Genomic DNA, 6,000 nt, shown 5'->3' with positions numbered 1-6,000 from the left:
ATTGTACCTATTTAGATGTCCAAAATTTACAAATTAGTAGTCATTGAAAAGTTTTTTGAGTCTATTTTCTAATAAAAAAAGAATGCATCATTTAGAGGTCTGTGGGAAAAGTTATGATTAAAATAGTTAGTAAAGGTCAAAGTTCATAGCATGTTATCTTATACGTATATTTTTCCCTCTTGTTCACAGATGTATTATTTATTGAAAATGCCTTTTAAAATTTGTGCATTGTAACAACATTAGATGACATATTTCTTAGTTAATAAAATGAAAATTTGTTCTATGACACTTCGAGAAGGGGTGTTACAACAATTGTCAAGCACCTCACCTCAGTTCGAGAAAACCACCTAAAAGGACATTTTTTTTAAAAAAAAAATCAATGGCCTAACCTCATCATTGGTGCAGGGAACACACCCAATAGCATTGAACTCAGTCACTCATCTAAAAAAATTAAAAAATGACCAAAAATAGAGCAAAACTCTTCGTGGGGAGTGTTGTTCATCCAATTGAGAAGTATAGTTGATGTTTCTGTACAAATGGCCCCTAGGTCTCTGGTAATTGATTACAAGATCCCTGTAATCGATTACTAGAGGCATATTGGTGGTTTGTACAAAAAGGATAATGTGGTTCCCCAGCTGGGACAATTGAGCTCCACAGGGTTGTATGAACTATGTTTTTTTGTGATTTTTTCAGTTCTTTATTTTGGATGAGTGAGTGAAAACCATCGACCTCAATTATAATTAAGACGATGAATCAAAGAAACTGTTTTTCATAATGGATTTCAAAATCAAATTATGGTTGAAGTTGAATTAACACATTAAGTTATAATTCATTCATTCATAGTCGACGAAAATAACATAATAGATAAGAAATCAAAAAATGTAATTCATTCATTGATAAGAAAACATTACAATATTGAAAAAGCATTACAATAATAAAAAAATATTTCATTTAAAAACTAAGAAAGACTATACTATCAAATCTAAGAAGGTCCTTGTTGATCTAAGAAACTTCGTATATAATCCATTTGTTCCTTTAGATGTCCAACTCGAGTGTCGATGTTGTTAAATTTGTTCCCCATATTATCAAGTCGGTTCGCACAAACGTGCAAAGATCTCGGATGTCGTAGATAATTTGAGTCAACATTGTAGAATAACTTTCTTACGGAGCGGGAACCGCTCGATGAACATCACGCATTCCATGGGCATCCTCTCTTTTGTGAATCCAATTTTCATCATCATTTTTTACAAAACCAAATGATTGTATAACTTTAGCTTCAATCCTAAATGACCACTTAATTTGGGGTAAAAGGAGTGTTACCAATGCCAACAAAATCGCCTAAAACAACATATACAAAAAAAAAATCATCACTAATAGCCTTTACAAAGCAACATAAAACATAGTAAAACAACAAACACCTAAATACTGCAATTCTACAACAATCCAATTTTCAACATAAAAAATAGTCAAACAACAACAATAACACAAAGAGAAAACATAACCCATGACTTTATGGTTCTAGGCACCTCAACACTAATGAATACCCCTTCTTTCACCCAAAAACGCCAACACGTTCGGAAAAAGAAAGGAATCACCTTTACTCCTTGGTCAAGAACGCGAGAGGGGGGAATGCGAATGCGTTGATCAAGAAACGGTGTAGGTGACGGTGGAGGTGACCTTCGACATCACAAGGGGTGAGAACTGAAGGATAAATGGCGAGAGGGAGAGAGGGCAAAAATCAAAAGTTGTCAATAGGAGAAGAAGAAATGGCAAGATAGAGAAGAGAGAAAATTGATGGAAGTTGACGATGGAGGTTGTTGTCGGTGAGAAAGAAGGAAAAATGGATAGAGAAAGCAACCAAAGATGGTGAGAGAAAAGAGAAATGTACCCAAAGAGAAAACGAAGAGTATGAAAATTGATTTTGGAGAAAACTACAAAAAGTTCTTTCCTTCCCAAATTGCCCTCCACGTCATCATTTCAGTTTTTTAAAATTTATTTGAAGAGCACCAATCAAACGCTTACATCTAGTGTTATTAAAAAGTTGTGTCATTTAGTTATTAAAGGAACGTTTTACAATTGACATATAAAACCAAAATGAATATTTAAGTGTCACGTGGTATCCTATGAATGGATAGGATATTAGCAAGGGTGTCGATAGCAATGTAGATGTGTAAGTCCTAATTTACGATAGAGAAGAGGTGTAAATCCTAATTTACGAAAAAAATCGTAATTTGTTTTCCCTCCCATCCATCTCTCGCGTCCCTCCAAACCATTTCCACCATCTTCTCCATCATCACGCATCCTCGATTCCCTCTTCATCTTCATCTTCTTAGCAAATGGGTCATCTCCATCCTCCAACTCACTTATGCACAGAACACACATAAATACACCACAACTGGACTATTTTTTATGACAATATGAAAAACATTAATAGGACTATTTTTTTTAACTCTCTTTTTTTTAATTAACCAATCACTAGTACAGTAAGGGGAAACGACAGCGGTTATTTTTGTCTATAGGCAGCGGTTTTCGAACCGAGACATATTCAGGCGAGACAAAAAGTCTAATACTTTTGGCCTCGGTTGAGAACCGAGGCATGAAAGCAGAGGATTTTGCCTCGGTTCAGTTGTACCCGATGCAGTAACGTTTTTTGTTTTTTTAATTTTTTTTTCGTATGACTTTATGCATCGGTTATAGCTGAAACCGAGGCAGTATGTGCCACTCTACTGCCTCGGTTATGGCTGGAACTGAGGCAGTAGACTCTTTTTTTTTTAACTCATCCGCAAGACTTTCTGCTTCGAGCATATATTTTTTTTTTTTAAATGAGGTCTGTTTCTGCAACATTCCCAACCACAGAAACAGACCTGCATATATTTTTATAGCCAGAATAGTCCAGAATAATGTAGAAACGTATATTTTAAATGAAAATTATACTAAAACATAAATATATTGAATGGAATCATAAATCAACTTCTTAGAAGCATAAATCAATCCAATGTAATCATAAATCAAGTTTCAAGCATAAATCAATGCAATGTACAAAGTTAAACTTATAATAATGTAGAAAAGCATAAAACAACTTAGAAACATAAACTTAGAACTTACTATATCCTAATATCTACTACATACTATTATATAAATGAATTACATATTTAGCAAGTGTTTTCCTCATAAGTTGAATTGACTTATCTGAAATTGGAGCAGTCCTATTAAATTTCTGCATAAAACACAATGATTTCAATTAGTGTATATGAAATCCAAACTATAGAGAACATAAAATTCAAACCTAAATATTACCGTTTCCCATCCACTGGTGTAATGTGCACGAATGATGGTCATAACTTTTTATTGTTTTGAAGAAACTTCAAATTCACCCCTTTTATTTATTACTTTTTTTTAATCTTTTAGAAACAAAATCTATTTACCAGAAGAAATTGGATGTTAATAATAATATTAGACATCTAGTTTGAAAAAATATATGTTTTTGGGTATCATTAAAATACTTCCCAACATGGTCCTAGTATGTATCTATCCATTAATTAATCAGTTTTCATTGGTGTTACTTCATATATATTATAAGTACTACAAAGAGAGGTAGAGGACTTCATGTGTCTTGATGCATTAATGTCATGTTGAAAGTTACGCTCTCAAATAAAAATATTATAGTTTTTAATCTTATAGTAGGTATTCAATCTAACAATTAACATGAAAGAAAATTCATACATTGAAATTGTTGAATTGCATTTATTATCAAGTAGAAAGAGTGTAGTGTTTTGGTTGTTACACTAATGAAAAAGTTTCATCTTGACTATTAGTTACAATCTTCAAACCAAGTGGTTAACATTTAATCCAAAATTAGAAAAACATCTTTATTTTCCATGATGTTTACATTTATTTAGTTAAAGCTAATAATTTTATTAGTTTTATTTATCAAAAAAAAAAGAGTGGATATACATATGTTTTCACCAGCTATTATATAAAGAGGATTCATCATTTACCTATATACATTTGTTTTTTAATTTTATCATTTAATAACAATCATCATTTTTTAAATTAAAATAATTATCTTATCAATTTTACTTTTAAGTGACATTTTTTAATTTTCATTATTTTATAAAATTTAATTATTCTCTTAAACTAAAATAATTATTTATAATAAAAAAATTACATAAAAGAAATAAAAATTATTTACAATAAAATTATAAAAATTATCTATATTAAAAATTGTAATTTTCTTTTATCATAAATATGTATTTTTCAGTGTATATGATAAATGCATATTTATACTCTCATTTAATCTTTAATTTTGGATTCTTAATTTATTTTTCTGCTTTAAGATATTGTTTTAATTAGGATTTTTTTATAATTTGCAGCTGAAGCTAAGTTGATATCATAGACATGTAAAAATAAATTGATTATAACTTCATGACACCTTAAACATAAATTCAAGAATAAAAAATAATCAAAACTACACAAATTCAAATCAAATATTGCATGAAGAAGACAAGAAAAACATGAAAAAGTGAAGAAATTTGATTAAGCCAACAAGAGATAAAAAAACAATAAAAATTGAACATTGCGGTTCTCTATTATTTATACAAAAAGGGCTTTGATAAATCTTTATGATAAAAGACAATTTAGAATAAATATATCTTTAGATATTTTATTTGATATTTTTTGTATGGTATGTAGGATAGGCCAAACGGTCAACGCATGCAACTGTTCCATCTACTACTTTTGTCAATGGTCAAAACAGATCAAATGTTGGGCCAGCGATTAAGTTATCAATCTTATACCACCGCTCAAGTTATTATTATTGGACCAATGGTTTGGGCAAATAAACCGTTAATAAATTAATAACACACAGTTAAAGATATTGATTAAAGATATTGATTGAAGACAGTGTTAACTGATTGAAGTTGTTTACGAGTAATAGACCAGATTTAAAGGTAAGTTCGTTTTATTGGACTTACAAATACAAGGCTAAGCGGCAAAGGTAAGTACGTTTTGGCTAAAGTCATAATACTCAATTGTGAGAGAAAGTTCCTAAAACAACACCTAAGCGTCGGAGTGTCTTTTGCAGGTATCCTCCCCATTCCAGACTTGAATAAGTGCTAGGATAAGGAGATTCAAAAGCTAGAATATAGGAAGGCTACAACGTAAAGGTGCATCTCTCAGCCCTACTCAAATATATACAGAAACATTTTTAGATTTCCATAATAATAAAATATATCTTGAAGATATTGAATTTTTTAGAAGATAAAAAGATAAAATTATTATGAGAAATAAAACTGTAACAACAACGAAAAAAATCGAAACAATGCTGTCAACACCCAATTTCGTCCGGGTTGACTAAATAGTGAGTCTCTTTTGATTTTGCCTTATTTTACTTTATGTTTTTATAATTTTAATTCTATTTTTATTATTATTTTATTTCGTTTTTATTATTTCATTTGATTTTCTATATGAGTATTTTAAAAAGAAAAAAAAAAGAAAACAAAAGAATAAAAAAAGAGAGAGGCAAGATCACGTACACCCCATTTCTCAAAAGAAAAAAATCGTTCCTCCCTCACACACACTGACACACGCTCCCTGGATTTCCACCCCTCTGCTCTTCACACACCCGTAACCACCTCAACAACTTGGCCTTTTTCACTCCCAACTCCATTACCTCTAGGGGGATCCATTCACCTCTGACCAAAAACATCTCCGCCTCCATCACGTTTTCGTGGACACCACGCCTCAGTGCTAAAAAAAAAACACCATTCCCCCAATCTTCATCACCTTCATCTCAAACACCATCTCCAACATCATCAACACGTCCACGGCCAAACACCCATCCTCCATACTCACACTCACAGCCCATATCCATCACATCATCCTTATTACCATACGGCCCATCATTTTGATTTTCTTCTTCTTCATTTTCATCACTCACGGTTACTGGAAATTCCCCAACCATGGCCTAATTTCAAACTCCTCTCTACCCTTCCCCATACT

This window comes from Vigna umbellata, chromosome 3 (genome assembly GCF_029865625.1).
Source record: "Vigna umbellata cultivar VRB3 chromosome 3, Vumbellata_1.0, whole genome shotgun sequence".
Lineage (NCBI taxonomy): Eukaryota > Viridiplantae > Streptophyta > Magnoliopsida > Fabales > Fabaceae > Vigna > Vigna umbellata.
This window is presented reverse-complemented; position numbering follows the sequence as displayed.